Source organism: Nipponia nippon, unplaced genomic scaffold, assembly GCF_047370975.1.
Source record: "Nipponia nippon isolate SJK-2023a ecotype South Korea unplaced genomic scaffold, ASM4737097v1 scaffold_11, whole genome shotgun sequence".
Classification (NCBI taxonomy): domain Eukaryota; kingdom Metazoa; phylum Chordata; class Aves; order Pelecaniformes; family Threskiornithidae; genus Nipponia; species Nipponia nippon.
This window is the reverse complement of record NW_028262302.1, coordinates 21678109-21696000: the sequence shown is the minus strand read 5'-3', so window position 1 is coordinate 21696000 and position 17892 is coordinate 21678109.

Genomic DNA, 17892 nt, shown 5'->3' with positions numbered 1-17892 from the left:
TGATAATTCCAAATAATTTGTCTTCTGAAAAGGGATTTTTGTAATTTGTTAAACTGGTTTGAAATCCACAGCTTAGCAGCAGGAGCATGTTTGCATTACAAAATGAATAATTTTAAATGTTGGGCTGTGTCCATCCTCTCTGAGAAGGAAAAGAGACATGGCATGAACGAGGGTTTTTAAAAATGCACATAGGTGTGGATTCGGCATTGCACAAAGCTCTGTGTCTGTCTGAGCTGTGTCTCATTTTTAAAAGCAAAATTATATTCCTGCCAGGTGTAGCACTGCTTTCTCTCCCAGGATATTTTCATGTTCCATGAGGAACTCATGGTTATTAGCCATGTCTTTCTCTAGATAACTCAATAGTGAAGGTATGCCTGTAATAAGAATGATCTATTAGTTAGTAAAACAAGTGACATACAAGGCAAATATGAAAAAATTAATGGTGTCAGGTACAAGATACAATATACTGGGAGCTTTTCATTACATCCAAAAGGCTATCTGAGCACATTTTCTGCCTGGATGCTAAAAATCTATGAGGAAAGAAAATGTGCTTATGATCTACTGCAAATCATGCTTTTCAGAAGTGCCAAAATACAAATTGGTATGTGACCACAGCTGTTCTTTAATTTAATATAAGATCAAAAATTAAATGGCAAATGTTCCAGGCACACTCAGATCATTGATCTCACAGGAGAGTTATTTACAAGGCAAATCTAAAAAAACTATTTTACAGACCTCACTGAAGATATTTCTAGAAGTTACTGAAGTTGTCAGGGCCTCGTTTACCTGTGACAGTACTGGGAGGGCAAATCTCAGCAGGCACAGCTCTGCTGCAGTGAAGATCTATTGGCTGTTATTAACTCAGGACCCAGAGCTTTTGGCTTAACTCCCTACCACAGATGTATTTTCTATTTAGACTAGTTGGAAGGGGGTCGGGGGGGAGTGCATTGGAAACTGTCACATATTAATATCCTACTTAGTGCCGTGTTTTATGTACCAGCTCAGCACTTCATTGTTAATAGAAGTATGAACTAAAGACTGAACTGTGTGTGCCAGGCCATGCTCTGAAGTGGCCAACACCGGTAGTGGAGGGAGGGAGAAAGGAGACGGCAGGAATTTTCTCTCACAGCTAGAGAATGAAGCCCAGAGAGGTATATTCAGATGGTATGCCCTGGATGTTGTGGCATCCAGAGTGGATTTACGATGGATGTGGGTATCTAAATTCATTTGATCACAAGTGAGCATCTGTCAGGCCTGCTGTACCCTGATTTACCAGGTAGTCAGAGGAGAGAGATGAGCAGCCACATTGCAGCTGCCTGTGAGGGCTGACTGGGGTTACACCTGACTCTCCTCTGGCTGTATTGGGAGCCCTCAGTATGAAAGCAATCCGAATAGCTCATCATTTTCTTGAATTTAAACATCCCAGTTATCTGTCTGAATATAGCCCAGAGGTACATTAAGGCCAGCTCATGAAATACATTTAGTTAAGTAACTAGTACTTGAATGCATAGTTTAAAAAAAAAAAAAAAAAAAGGGAATTCAGCTATGTCTGACTTGGCTCCTTTGGCACCAGAATGAGTAGATCAAAGCAGCTGGTGCTGAAGCCCCTGTATCTGTGCTATACTTGGTTCAGGGGTTTTACTTTGTGATAGATTTTGTCTGGTCCAACAGCTGAACATCCTCACCAGACCTGTGATTCAAGGCTGCCCAAAGGACTATGCACTGGTGCAAGCCAAGATGTCCCCATTATGGAGTGCATCAGTAGCATATACAGAAGGCAGCTTTTCTCCAGAAGGAATCTAATGTGCATGAACCAAAACTGCTCTGTGAACTGGACCAGCCTGTCGTAAGCAGGGCCAAACAGGGGATTCATTTCAAAACAGCAGAATTGCTCAGAGCCCACCACTGATGCAGACACAGCCTGGAGCCTAACTTTCAGCATCTGGGCACGGGGAGTTGTGCACGGACAGTGAGGAAACCTGTGTGACTGAATCTGTGACTTTTGGCTCTACCACAAAAGTGCACTGGTCCCAAATATACACTATCTAAAATTTAACTTGTGAAGAATATGCATTTTATATACTGGCCATGAGGAAGAGACAAGGCTTTCCCATCCAGCCACTGTAATTTATTTCTCCTCTAATCCCCTGTCTCTTGTCTCTGTAAGCTGGATGGTCTGGGAAGCCAATGACTAGTTTTACTGCTAATAAGACCCTTCAAACTGGTCACAAGGGGATAATCAAAGGCTGCGTAATGTGGCATGTACTTCTTTCTTAGAGCTGATGATATTCTTCCACTAGCAAGTCACAGAATGATGATAATGCTATTAGTGGGACCACTGAGTTTGTTTCTTTGACATCAATTTCTGCTTTTTTGAGGTCAATGGCCTGCATTGACTACATAATGCCAGAGAGAGAGAACTTCCTGCTATTTTGCAGAAACTAAATATGAATACTAGGAATTCATCCTTTTGGCCTCCTTAAGGGGAAGGCCAGAGACAGCTTTCTCAATCAGATTTCTGCTTTGGAGCAACATCTCTTCAATACATACTTAGCCTATGTGGAAGAATAGGGCAAGATATACCTCCTGGTCCTACTCCATGTCTGCCAAAAGCTGTGGAAAAGGGACCAGGAAGCAGAAAACGTAAAAGCATCTTTGTCCCCTTGCCACCGAATACTTTAGACTGGGCAAGGACATGGGCAATCCATAATACCCCACAATTCCAGTTTGTGAGTTGGCTTAGTAATTACTGGGAAAGAGGCACAGGTATAAGCTTTGGATCTAGACTTACATTTCAGTTTTCTTAAAGGAAAAGAGATTTTGGTTCCATTCTTTCTCCATTGTTCTTAACTTGGGATGATGCCAAAACGTCAGTATTACTGTCACACTGAAAGAACCCTGGATATCCTGCTAGAAACCACAGACCTGCATTCTATAGGTGTTAATGAGATTCATCATTATTATCCTGCAAATTCTCCCTGGACATTGATATAAAACATAGCGCCGTGGTGTTACATTTTGTGTGAAGGTATGGCCATAGGCTCATCAGGAGCTGTCAGATGTATATGTTTCCAAGCTGGATATTCTCATTTCTGTTTGTATGGCCCATTATTATTTTTTTTTCCTAGTAAATAACCTTGAACAGGGTTCTTTAGACAATACCAGGGATACACAGGGAGGTTGTGGGACAGCTATTGAGCTTTCCTGAGTCAGCTACTTCTTCAGACGCTGGGAGTGTGATACAGCTTCAGATTAAGACACCTGAACGTAGGTCTGTCCTTGTAGATGCCAGCTTGTGAGCTAGATGTCTAAACACCTGTTAGATGTATTGGGTGTCTTAGGATGTCTGAAGTGGTGCTAGACATTTATATTTAGGGAACCATGTCCCCTTGCTACCTAGATATCGCTAATGAATGTTCAGATGCTTACAAGTAGGCACATGTCCTAATCTGAAATTGAATCTCAGATACATTGTTGTTCTTTGGTTTTGGCTGCTTCCATCCCACCCTGGTATGGAAGGATCTCTCTTGCTCAGCCTTTCCCTAAAGCTGTTTCTTCAGGCCTGCACTGGGTAGAAGGGCAAGGCAGTAAACTGAGGTTATGGACTGATGATCATTTATGATGATTCATTGCTTTTCAGCTGCTTGTCCCTGGCTGGGGGGCTGAGACAGTGGGAGGAGAGCATATGGGCACTGTGAGGCCACTGCTGTGCTAAAGCACACCAGATTTGCTTAAACCAGTCGAGGGATTAGCAGTTCATGCTCAGAATTACAGTATCTCTGGTGAGAGGAGGATAATTGATTCAAGCATGCCAATTTGCCTGCAAGGAATTTTCTTAACATATCACTAAGTGATGCAGTTAAATGTTTTCTCTCTTCTGCATTTGCAGCTGCCTCTTGGTTCCTCTTCTCCACCCATCTCGTGGGAGCTAAGGGCTAGCATGGACCAGCTGAACCATTCTGGCAGTGTTTCCTCCTGATTGCTCTCCTTCATGTTTGCCTTGGCAATGGGACTGAGGGTCTTGTCCTAACCCGGGCCTTGTGTGTAACCAAGCACTTGCTTGGCACCCAAGAGAGAGTCAGCACTGTGCAAGCACATGGGCAGTTATGATGCTGGTGGTGAAAAATCAGTCTAACTAATGCTAGAAATAAGTTACTAATAGTTAAACTTCTCCTCTTGCCAGCCTCTCCTCCCTTAGAAACTCACTGAATCACACTGTCCAAGGCCAGGAGGAGCCATTTCACCACCCACTGTGACCTGCTGAGCTTCACAGGCCATCTATTTCTGCTCAGTTAACCCTGCGCTGACCCAGCTAAGCTGTGCATGGCTCAAGTGCGTCTTCCTGCACCCAGCCGTGACCTGAAGGGCAGGTCCAGGCAGTGCAGACATCCCGCTGGTCCTCCTCAGAAATGCCTCCCCTTCCCTGTGGTGATGTGCCCAGGTCTCCATGGGTTTTACCCATCATTAACGCCTGAGAAGCTGAGCTGGCTGAGCAGAGGCTTTGTCATGGGGCAATGCGTTTTTGCCAGCCTCTCCAAGAAACAGAAATGTGTGGAAAGGGTGGATAAAAGAGCATCCAGGAGAGGAATATTTTCATGCATGCTATACATCTTCTAGCCTAGATGATGCTTTCAGCCTGCCGCCAAAATCTACTTAACACGTTGCACTAAATTTCGGCTCCCAGACTGCAAAAAGTCTCACTCTGGGATGCTATTACCATCTCCTCCACAGTGAAACGTTCTGCATGATTTAGTTGGCAAAGCACTGAGAAAGAATACTACAGGTTGGGACAAGCTTTATTCCAGAGTTTACCTATCTGAAATGATTAATGCGTGTTTAATAACTTCAAAGATTTCCCATCTCTTCAGAAGGAGGGGGTTTCATCAAAGCTTTCTGACAGAGAATCTCCCTTTCGAATTGATGAAGGCATGGTCCCAGTGGAGATTTTACATTGCCAGTATGTACTCCTTCAAAGATTTCATTGTTGGCATGCTGTATTTGAAGATTTCCTGCCCTCTGTTATCCATTCATTTCATTTTTCAAAAAAGGAAAAGAAAAAGAACAAGAAAATCATATCGTTGGGGTCCCCTTCAAAGCAATTTCATGTCACACCTCTGAACCCTGGAGAGGAACAGTCTACACCAAATTCAGGGGTTTGCTGTAGTGTAATTAGCATCTCTGAGGAAAAGAGCTGCCCTTTCCTAGAAGATTTGTTTTTCTTACTGGGAACTGTCTTTGATGTGCTTTGATTCAATTGCCAGATCATTTTTCAGATTAAATGCTGAACAATAAGTAATTCTTCAGTGAGTTCTTCATTCAACTGGAAGGATTTTGGATAAAGAAGACACCCACTCATAAGTCTAGAAGCATTTAAAGGTGCTTGCAAGTATATCAGAGTGAAAACTTGCAGGATTTTTTGAAGCAAAAGAAAATACTTATCACATGGAGTTGCTAGGACTGTAAGAACAGTGACTAACTTGTTGTTTCCTAGTTGTTTGTGGAAAAAGAGGTACAATAATATATTAACTCCTGGAATGCATATTTTAAAAGTTTGCAAGGACTGCAAAAATTTATAGCTGCTTCACTTCCACTACTCAGTCCTATCAATATAGTTTAAAGTAGATCTGAGAAAGATATAATTCTTCTAATGGTTTAATCAATTTACGAACACTACTTTTACTCCTATTTTCCCCTGTGTAATAAATTGTTAATTATTGTATGTCGGAAACACATGAAAAAAAAGTCCCAGCCTGTATAGGCTGCTGAGAAAAGGAGGTTATTTCTGAAACTGTACATAAATCTGTGCAAACTGGTAGAGCTGAGATTCCAAAGCATACTTAGTGGTGTCCACATCCCAAACAAACAGTAGTGCTCTGTTGTTTTGAATGCCTATTCTTTCTAGTTGTCCTTTGTTTTGCCCAGTGAGTGCATTCATCAGCTCTTCATGGCTCAGTAATTCATGAAATTCTCTTTCCATTAAAAATAAATACTGCATTTTATATCCTTGAGATGGACCCCATATTTGATTGTCTTTTCTATGGCAGTGTATATTGAAAACTATAAAATTATAATACAACTATTAATCCGCTGTATCTGCTTGTACCTAATTTTTATTAAAAATATATTGTGCTCCAGCTGGCTCATAAATTACAATGTGGGTGAAAAGGCTCCAGTTGGATTACTTCTGAAGGAGAACATATTGAAATAAAGAAAGGCTTACTGATTAATATTTTGACTTTATATACAGTGTTACTAAGGTAGCAGCTTGATTACCACAGAAAAGAATTTGTAGTTAACTGTATTGCAGATCTGGTGAATGTAACAATGTGAAACTTGTGGAAAGTGGCATTTACCGAAGAAACCACATTATCATCACTGATCAAATCTTCCATGTCATCTTCTCCTTTTATGAATGACATAAAAAACCTACTTTGTTTCAACAGTAAATTAATACATTTATAGGAATGTGACAGAATCTGGAATCACATACCATCTGTTCTCTGTCTCTCAAGTGCTACCACTGATTGTTTTTGATAGCCCTTCTAAAAAATGCCTAGAAATAGCTGAAATAGCTTTGTCTTTAGTTTTAATACCATGAGAAGCAAAACTGCTTAATTATGTCTCATTTGGGAAGTAATGGGAAAGGAGAAATGAGGATATTTGGCTTAGAAACAACTAGGGGCTTCCTTTCTCCTTTTGTATGCTTAACAGTCAACACAATTTTAGGGCTAAAATTTCTACATTAAAAAACACCCCATGGAGCTCAGTGAGTGAACTGAGACATTTCAACTGGAAGCTGAATTATTGCAATTCAGTAATACTTGCTCCCTAAGACCGAAAACATGAGTTAAATTCACACTATGCACCCAGTTGTTTAACTGGAGGCAGTGACTGCTCATGGGTGGCAGAAGCTCAATGAAAAAATGAGTTGCTTTCTATGGGCAAATGGGCACACAGGCACTTGGACTACAGCCCCCATGAGGACCGGTAGCTCCATTTCCCGCCTGAAACAGTTTAATTTCAGACTTTTTTTTTTTTTCCATAAAAAAAGCTTAGTTTCCAAAAGAGCCCTTTGCATTTTTTGTCTGTCTCACATCTTCTCTCATTCTTTCTCACATATGCACACCAGGCTATGCTCCTTTTTAATCGATAAGATGATAGAGAAGGTGAATTTTCTCTTACATTTGTGAGTTAAATGAGAATAAAGCCCCTTTATTGTCTGTACTTTGTTCCTGAAGTTTTGCCAACAATAATGTTGGCTTTATTAGCTGTGTAGGATTGAAGATGTTATCATGGTGTCAGACCACATACCAAGATGCAGGGCTGCATACGGTTTTAATTTTCCAGTTATTTGTCTTGTCCTTTTTGGTCAGCCAAAGGCTCATAAGAACACCATCAAGCAATGAAAAAGAAATGGAGTATTGGAAACAGCAGTGGCAGCTGTATAACATAGAAAGAAAAGATTACTTAATGGCTGCCTTCCACAATTTTCTGGGCCAGCCATACAAGGAGATTTACATATGCTCTCTTAAGATGTCAGTGTAAGAACATAAGCATTATCCTTGATGTACCATAATGCTGACTGACAAGATATACACATGATAAGACTACTTTAGAGAGTAAAGTAGTATTCCTTTTGATCACAGGTATTTACAGTCATATGTAAAACCCAATTCATTCCCTTCTTTATCTGATAGCAAAGAGGCAGGACACAGGATTTAATACAGAATGATTACTGGGTAGTAAAATAAATAAAAATAACCAGAGGGATTTTGATGCCCTGCAGTATATACAACCTTTCTGCTCACTGGGATAGACAGGCTCCCAAAGATTTGGTTGATCTGTGCACATGGCACCTGGATGAGACACCCCACACAGAGTATGGCCTTGTATCACATCTGAGCTTGAAAAAAGTCATTTATTTGCATTTGTGGGTATTTTCCATTTTTTTATTCATTATATTCCTTTTTTACAGGCAATTCCTCTGCAGTTTCAGTCCTTGGTTGCTAAAAGTGTCTGAGCAAGAGCTGACTAAGGCATCTTCACTCACGTCTGTGCAAAGTTCTTTCTAGTTCTGAGACTAGGCAAATGGAGAGCAAACAGACATGTATCAACTAATATGAGACACCGTCACTACAGCAAATCCAACTGAGGGATGCTATTGGAGGAAAACATTAAGAAAATAACTCCAATGATGGGAAGCTTTGGTTTTTCATTCCTTTCAGAATTTTCACTCCAGTGGCTCCCTCCTGCCTTTACTTTGCTTTCTTTCTCTGGCCAAAAGAGGAACACAAGGCACTGAGACCACATCTCCTGTGAGGCAAGACAGTTACAAGTACAGACTGAAATTTCTTGGATTTCTAAGAAAAAAAGAAGGAAGGCCATCCCACACCAAGAGGATACATCTTGGGGGTTTAAAATTCACACTAAATTAAATTTTTAATTTTTAAATGTTTAATTTTCTTGAAATTGAGAATTTGTCTCAATTAATAAAAAGGGGGCTAGCTTTACTGAAAAAAAACTGTTTCACAAAAATTCTAGGGATGATAATGATACAATCAGCTGAGGAAATTCCCACCGAAGACTTGTGGGGGTGCCCATGTTCATTATTTACAGAGAAATTACTATGTTCCTTAAGAAAAATAGCACTCATAACTCTCTGTGATGGGATAGTATTAGTGAACCACAAAGCTTAAGACTGACTGTGGAAGTAGGACTGAAGTTAGGATTAACTTCACATCAGAAGGGTCTTGCTGGGGAAAGATGCTAAGAACCCCAAACACTTCCCATCCATCCAGTAAAGAGTTAGCGGGGATCAGTGCTTTCTAGTGACCTCTCATCTTCATAAGCCAGCAAAGCAATGGCACAGATACGGGTCTTGGGATTCATACACCTCTTTGTCTAATTTATACTTCCTGGACATTGCCAAAGGGTCTGTCTTGGGCAGTCACCACATGCTGTACAATGACACCAAAGCAGTGCCTCAGGGGGCTGAACTCTATTAAAGAAGCACCAACACAAGTTTCTTCAGCATAATCCATGAGACCCACTCAGCAGCATCATCCTGCAGGCAAGTGTGCTGCCTAACATTTGCTAGTGCTGGGATTTCAGGCAGTTTGAATTATCAGGCAAACTGAATTATCTCCAGTACTGTGTGACTTGTGTTGGGGACACTCATTCTTCCTCTCCCCAGAACAGCTCCTCCTTTTACAGCAGTCAGAAAGCAAGGCCAGAAGTTCCCTGTGTTTGATGCCTTTTGACATATCCAAGCTTGCAAATGGGTAATGAAATATGGCACCTGCAGGAATCTGTAGCAGTATTAAAAAGGGTGAAATATTAAACAGGGGAAAGAAAACAGGAGCTATGTGCATTAATTATTGCTTTACTAAAAAATGTCCTAAGGAATTTCAAGCGCACAGTTCTAGATCTGTGGATGAACAATCCCTAAGTACGGTGGGTGAACAGTCCCTACATACACACTGGTGCCCCTTCAGTCTTGTGATTAACCATTTCAGTGATTCACAAACTATACACTCATGGGATGGGCCGTGCTAACTCTGAAGGAGCCTTTTGCTGTGTGATCTGCAGTTAGTGGGCCTCTAGGAGATTTTGGAACTGTACCTTTTAATTCATGTTATTGTGCTTTGAAGGAGCACAAAGGCTCAGCACACTTAGACGCACCTCAGAGCTTCCTCAAAACACCTTGGGCTCTGTCCTATACACATCGATTGATGGAGCCATTATGACTTGAATGGACGAACAGTAATGATTCCATTTGGACCGATCCAATTTCAATGACATTGTCTCATACCATTCCATTAACATTGGAGCTGTTACAACCTCAGTGACAGATTATTATTTCTTTTAAAAAAGGAAAAGGAAATTAACACAATATATTGAATTGCACTGAATTGAGACAATAAATAATGGAATGTACCAGACACTAACCTCTCCTTTCTGTAATTCCAGGAGGAAAAATAGACATATTTACCACAAAGTTGATGACATATGTAGCACTTACCTTAAAATATGTGGCAAATACTTATAACTTATGGGTAGAATTATGAAACTGGCTGGATCTCATATTGGCTGCAATATAACTTCAGGTGTAGAATTAGACAGTATGTATCTATCTATATCTATCTCACAATGGTCATTGCTATAGTCACTGAGCAAAACACACTGCTAAGTAAGTGCTTTATAATGGAAGAAATGAATTTAAAGAGCTAAGTTTTTCAGAAGGCACAGTAGGTCCAGTGGCAAAATGAAGCGTGACCCACCACACCCTACATTAATATGCTAGGCTGATATTTGCATAGACAGAGGAAGGGACGGCATGTGGAAGTGTAGGCAGAAACCTTCCTCTTCCTCCAGGGCTACCTGAGGGCATAATCTAAGCAGCTCTATTGTTTGTCTAAAAGGATTTGTTTTGACTAAGATTTCTATTACAGATCACAGTCTCTGCCAGATCCCCACCCTTGATTCATCTGATCGTGAGGGGAATTTGCATAGCTCCATTTCTGTTAAACAGTATTAGGTCAGTTTGTACTGTCTGAAGAATAGCATATTATTCCTTGAATTGGCTTGCTGGATTCAGCTTCAGAATGAGTGTCATGATCTTTGAAGGTGCTATTCATAGTAGTTATTCCCACTGGATATGCAGCACCTCAAGATACATTTTTGAATGCACAAGCACACTCTAGAGGTTAATGTAAGGATACCAAGAGAAATCATGTTAAGAAGTTGAGCCTTCCGTCTCCATGATATTGTCCACTCCTTAATCCTGGCTAGCACAGAAAGATAACATAGGCATATAACACAGGCCACACAGATGAGAGAATGAGCAAAGGGAACACTTTCAAAAGTGGATGCAAAAATGAGCTAGCAGTGAATTTGCAAATCCACTTGTTGCATCCCCTTTTGAAAATGTGTCTTCTTTGCATTTCCTTTCAGCAAAGTTTCCATGGTTTTCTAGCCACCTTGAATAATTCCTGTGCATTTGTGGTGTGCTAGTTTGCTATCTATTGTATTCAGAGATGGGAAGGCTGTTTGTTCTTTTTCTTCAAGCCCCTTGATTCCAGTTTGCAATGCTGCGGGCATCAGTGGCTCTGTTGCAATTCCCTGTCATTTGCAGTAAGCAAAGTGAAGAGATTAGACAGAGGAAGCACAAGGGCTCTTTCTACAGCATTCAGGTGAGTTCAAGACCCCTTACTGATTCTTCCCATTCATTTTACCCTTACATAAAATCCTTTGTCTTCAGTGGAGATAACCCAGTTTACTGCAGTATCAGAAAGCAGATAATCAGATGTGGCTTTTGGCAATGCCTGACAGCACCAGATCTGATGGAAATGTGACATTCCAGCCACTGAAGGAACCCACCAGCTTTTTCAAGACTTTCTTGGCAATAAATTTGCTGATTGAATGACTGTCTCCATACTTCGCTCAGTAGTTCATACGGGCCTTGAGTGTTTGACTCAATACTTTTTGCACAGATTTTCTTTATGCTTATTAAGCTCAGACAGTTTTATGTTAACAGGGCACGGGATTTTTTTTTTTTTTCAGCCACTTGTTCTTGTGAGTAATTGCTTAGCGGTTTTTTATCTGTGTCTTTTCTGCCCTAATCTGAAGCCCTAGAACAATTAAAATTAGTGAATTCCAGATCTTGTGACTTATCTCACATGTACATGTATCTGATATAAAAAGCCTGCTCACCAATGCTTTCCCTTGTCAGGCTGGTGGATGCTTACAGAGATTTCCTCTGAAAATGTCTCTCTTTTGAGTTTAACCTTTCTGTAGCTGAAGCCACAGTCCATTCAGCTTCTTACAATGCCAGAAGAGTTGCACACACTGAAAGTGCATCTGTCTGAAATGAAATTAGGCTTATAATGGGAAGTGAGTTTCAGCTTTAATTAAGATGAGAGAACTTCTTTTCTCTTGAATCTTGCAGACTGCTCTGAGCAGGTCTGCCTATCTGTGTGTGAATCTGTTTCCCTTTGTTCGCTTTAAATACGCACAGAGTCTGCACACAATTGTAGGTACCAGAGGGAAAATTTGTGTTGGGTATAATGACACAAGGAAAGCAGACATGTTCCCTACTCCCACGTCTGGCATCGCCTAGACTGTCCCTGAAGTGGAGTGAAACACCTTTAATCCTGTTTCATGAAGTCCCTGCTGTGCGGGCGAGAGCATGTGTGGCAGGATGGGGCAAGGAAAGAGCGTAATGGGAGAAGTGATGGCAATTTTGGTGGAATTGAACTGCTGTTGACTATGAGGTGTTAACACAAAGCTTAATAGCAACTGCCTGGTATTTTGCAAGAGCAAAGCTTGATCCTGACAGGAAAAAAAAAAATAATGCAGAGTTACCACCCTCTCTTCAACCTGCACATATCTGCAGTTTTATCTTCATCATTTCTACAGATTCATCTCTGCAGCTGTGGAAATAATTAAAATAACTGGAATGCTTGCGGATGGCTGCTTTCATCATATTGTCTGTAGGCTGTAGATGAGTCTTACCACAGGGAGAGCAGTGGGGTTAGTGTTGGCTGTAGCTCTACAAAGCCTTTCTTTGTAATATTCATCTTTTGATATTCTTAAGCTGCCTTTGTAGATCCATTGTTGTTGTTTCATAATCTTGGGAGCAGTTCATTGCACACTAAGACCCTTTTTTCATCCTCTTCAGGTACTACAAGTAGCAATGGGACTTTTCCATGACACCATCCCTTAATTCACACAGTGGAGGAATTTTATTTTACTGTAACATTTCTGTTTCATAGGTTAGCTGATTAATTTGTAACATTATCATGATACAGGAACTAGCACTAAAAAAACCTCTAGTAACAGAAATAAAAAATCCCAAGCATGCAGAGAGACAACACACTGAGTTCTGGTCAGCAGGGATCTTCACAAACTCTCCTTGCCTTGAGGGAAAAAGAGGGATTCACTATTTTCACTTTCCCTTGTGATCTGACACCATATGGCTCCTGCCAGCAAGAGCTTCCCTCGAACAGGTCAAGAAGGCTTGTGTTCTGGACCAAGCACTAAGCTTGTGTTTATTTATAAACACTCATAAATCACTTCGATTTCAAAGAATTTTTGTACATATACCAGATTTTTTAATGAGATTTTGATACAATAAGAATCTGAATTTCATTTTAGATCACTTCAAAAGGAGGAGCTTTGTAAGACATCTTATTAGCTTTAGAGAGCTTGGGGTATGTGTGGGTTTTTATGTATTTGTAAAGTTGTCTTTATACTTGGTTTTGTATTCAAACACAGGGGAAGGAGGAAAATAATCAGGTTCCATTGGTGTAACCTATCAGTTTAAAATGGTATCTTTTCTTCCACTTAAAAAGAAATTGGCATATTCATTTATACATATTGTTAATTATCTTCACTCCGGTGATCTAAGTATTTCTCACAGCTAAATGACTGCAGCATCTTGAATCATCTTGAATTAAAAAAAAAAAAATAGAAAAGGAAAAAAGGCATGCACAAAACATAATGAGATTCCCATGAGTTTAAAAACATATCTGTATATTCTGGGCTTCTACAAAGCCATTTAAATGAAAAAAAGTATTAAAAAAAAAAAGAAAACTCCTTGCCTTAAAGATGCACACAGACATAAAAACTTATTCCCCATGGAAATTGTGCCTTTAAATGACATTTCACTTTTATGAACAGTTTTATTACAAAATAGATTTCCTGCAGCTAATTTCATCAGTTGTCCCACTCGGCTGCTACTTTCCACTGCCTCTCTAACTTCTTGTTATCTAAGTAAGGGTACATTAATTGCTATATGATGTAAGAGAGCTGGCTGCATGCCAGAGCCCTAAGCAGGGAGGCATTGTGCCTAGCAGGTCTCACTGAAGATGCCTGCACCCAGCTGACTGTGGTAGCAGTATTTAAGCAATATTTCCATGTGATGGATTAAGTGTCATTGATGGATGTGGGTAATGGTATCTCCTGAGTGTCATTTTAACAAGACATATATGTTGTTGAATGTATTTCACAAGTCTTTGTAATAATGCATTAGTCTCACTGAGAAGGAATAAGTGATTAGTAGTACTAATTAGAAAGTTCTTGGAGACAGACTTTGGTTGATAAAGTACGGTGTGAGCTTTCAGTCTTTAATAATAATACAATGAGTTCAAGGTAGAATCAATCTAGGAGGGTGATTGCACAGATGACATTAAAAATTATACATTCCTTATTAATATATTGATTTGCATTCTAAATTAATTGATGGCATTTAATAAAGAAGAAAAAGAAGAAAGGCATTTTTTTTCAATTATATTTGCTGTGTGAGTGATGTGTCGTTCAGTTTCAGAGTGAGGAGTTTAATCTTCTGCTATCTATCTGCAGCAAGACCTGTATTTATGGAAAAAGAAAAAGAGAGAGCACAAGAGAGGGAATTACCTAGTGCCTGAGAAAGCTCATTATCTTGGATCTGGGTGGGCTGGGAAGCCTTTCACAAACATTGCCAGTAATTTCTTTTCTTTCTGTGTGGCAAAAGTGAAGAAGAAATCAATTTCTCATTCTACAATTTCCATTTCCAATTACCAAAGCTGGGGGAATCTTGGGAATGGATGAGAAATGGATAATATTTATGGTTCCATTCAAAATGTTCACCCATCTGGACCAGCCCTCGCTGGGAAATAACCCTGAACCCAGTCATTAACAGACCACATGCTGTCTTTGCAGAATTGGGCTAGAGGCAATAGCTAGATATCTCTACCTTCAGTCCCACAAGTTAGTGTCGAGTGGCTCAACAACCATTTAATTCCATTAAATCACATCACAGCAGGAGCAGTAGCTGGAGCCCCTGCACAGAAGGAAGGGAAGTCTGGATATATGGAACCATCCAGCTACAAAGTCATTTTGTCTCATTCCGGTTCTTGCCTGAGCTTGCTGTACTACAGCCCTTAAACCTTTTGCTTTACGGAGTTGGTAACATCTGTATGTTCCTATTCTTCTCTTGCCACTTCAATGAACTATTCCTGCACTGGAATTGGGGATAGCAGACAAGGTGGTATTTTAGGTCAATGCCTCTGCTGAAAAAAATGCTCCTTTCAAGCAATAAAAAGGTGTCAGGATCCTCAGGATGGAGATGTATCACAAGGAAACACTTCATGGTGGAGCTCTTCATTAGCACACGTGCTCAGTGTGCCTAAGTCAGTGACTGTCACTGGAGAAGTGCTCTCATGCTGTATTCTTATGGACTTGCACTGCTAATTGGTATATGCCATAGCAGAAACACAGATGAGTAGCATACAGTTCTGATATATTTTGCTTCATCTTCTTCACTGATCAAAAAGATCCCTTTGTGAAGTTGCTCAGTTATTAACTCCATCCCAAAGGGAACAACCCTGACACTCAGCCACAGGGGAGATGGTTTCTGCCCCAGCTGCCTGCAGAATGCAAAGCAGAGCACGACACAGCAGCAAAGGTGTGTGGGATGTACATTGTGCGAAGGGAAGGAAGGGTTACAGCCCAGGGCTGAGCAATTTGCCTGCCTAGAGATGTCTGTGAAGAAGATGCCTGTGTTCCCTGAGTGCACTGTCTGTGTGGGCCTGTGGGTTAGGCAAAGAAGATGAATCTGCCGAAGTGTAATATGACTGTCAGAAACACCAAATATTCAGGCAGGATTAAATTCTTTTATACTCTGGGTGCAGAGCCATGATCATCATCAGTAGGAGGGGAGTATGCTGGGGTAGACCTCTGCTGAGAAGCAGTCTCCATAGTTGATTGCACCTCAGAGAATCCTTCATTGTGAATTGCAGGTGCATCATTTTCAGCCACTTAAGTACAAACAGTAGAAGAAATCAGAGGCTTCCCATTGCCTGAAGGAAGGATGCAGGCAGGTTTAGAGGTAAGTACAACTCCTGCTAGCTCTGATGCGTGGTGCTAAGGGAGGCCATCTGCAGCACTGTGTCACCTCACTTCAGGCCCTTGGCATCTGGGATCTGGTCTGTGACTTCGTATCTATCATCTTCAATGTTGCTACCCAAGCTACTGAGACATGCCTTTAGAGAGACATCTATCCACTGAGTCTTACCTATGTTCTTTTTACTTGCTAAAACACAGTTAGACACACAGATACAGTGTCAAAAACATCTTTATTTGTGATATAAATATTCTTTTGCAATGTTATACTGCATATGCAGCTTGGGACTAATCTTAAAGAAAGGCCTCTTCTATCTGCTGCTCCTAGATGTTCAGCTCCCTTTTCTCCTTTGTCCGATTGGACTCAGTTTGAGAACTGTTGTATTAAACTATTATTTGAATTATTCTTCAAGATTTGGAGAGGGGTACATCATACACGTGCCAAGTGATAACAGCTCATTTGTGACCTCCACAATACCAGATGTGCCCTAGGTCCATGTTCAAGTAATTGCACAGCAAGCCAGTGTAACCTACCTTCAGACAACACAGACACATTGAAGGGGACACATAGGCTGCAGGTAAAGTGGCCTTCAGGTGTGCTTCCTTCCCATGGAAACAAGTTTGGGATCTGATGCAACCTCAGATCTCAGCCTGAAACAGCGTTGGGATGCGGCTGAGAGAGGCACCACATGTGGGAGCTTGTAAGCTCACTCACAGGTCTTACAGGCAGAGCAAGGTATGCTTAAAAGAGCTGCTTCTCTGTATACTAGCAGAAGTTGCCACATTAAAACATAAATGCTGTGAGACTAGTGCCTGCCTCTTCCTCCTGCCTCCCCCTCCTACCTCCTCCCCAAAAGGGATACAAAAGGGATACAAGACTCTCTCTGGTGTCTTGTACACATGCCTATCACATGCATTATGCTCACATTCAGTCCTTCAAATCATCTGTCTACAGAGTGGGATCAACGGACAACTTTCTGCTCCTTAGGCAAAACCATGCATTTTGGGATAGGATCTCTCTTAAGCTTCTCTGTGTTGATGGAGGTTTCACAGAATAGTGTATATCACCTACTGAGGTCAAACAAGCTGGAGAAGCTCTCAGCGGCACAGGACATCTGGGTTTATGAGGAGGAAAGTGGTAGGCTGGGAAAACAGGTGTCCAGAACTGAAGCTGAACCTTTTAAGAATTCCATTTTTAGCAGATGCTCAGGACTGAGTTCTGCTGATTGATAATTAGCAGGACGGGCATGAGAAACTTGCTCTGGCCGTGAGCGCCTTTTGAAGATTCTGCATTACTGATGAGTTATTCAGATCATTTTGAGAGAAGATTTTTTCTTTTCACTGGTTAAAAAAAAAAAAAAAAAAGTGAAGCAGATGGTTTCTACTGAAAAAAAAAAAACCAAACACACCGAAAAACATCTGCTCAGAGATTTCCCTGAGAATTTTTGTAGCCTGTCCCCTGAGTGTCTGACTGCAGACCTGGCACACTCCGATTTTGATGTCTGAAGTTTATGGCATAGCAAGGCACAGAGGTTTAACAACTCATTCTGTATGTGCTAGGGAGAAATTAAAGACTGCACCCTGCAAGGAAGAAACAGGGTCAGTAAATGTTAGCAAATCCTCTTAAGAAGGCCAAGTCAGAACTGAAAGCCCCTCTTTAATCAAAAGATTTTTCCAAATCTTGTCTTGTCCTGAAAATTAGAGACAAGTAAAAACTCTCCAAGGAATTATTTTTTTTAACTAGCATTCTGCTAAATTTTGGATGCCAGCCCATGCTTAAAAATTAGGCAGCTAATTTCAAGTATCTTTTCGGACACCTTTGCGAGAAATAGAGCCGTTTACAGGAACACATGTGCATGGGAGGCCTTATTAAAGGAAGAAAAGTATGTTTTTACAAACACTTTCAAGTATCAAAAAGGAAAGACACCAGTGTGTAGGAAAGTAGTGGGAGCTATAAAGAACTTTATGTTTGAACATAAAGAAGTTATGAGCTTGTTTAAGCATAATGGA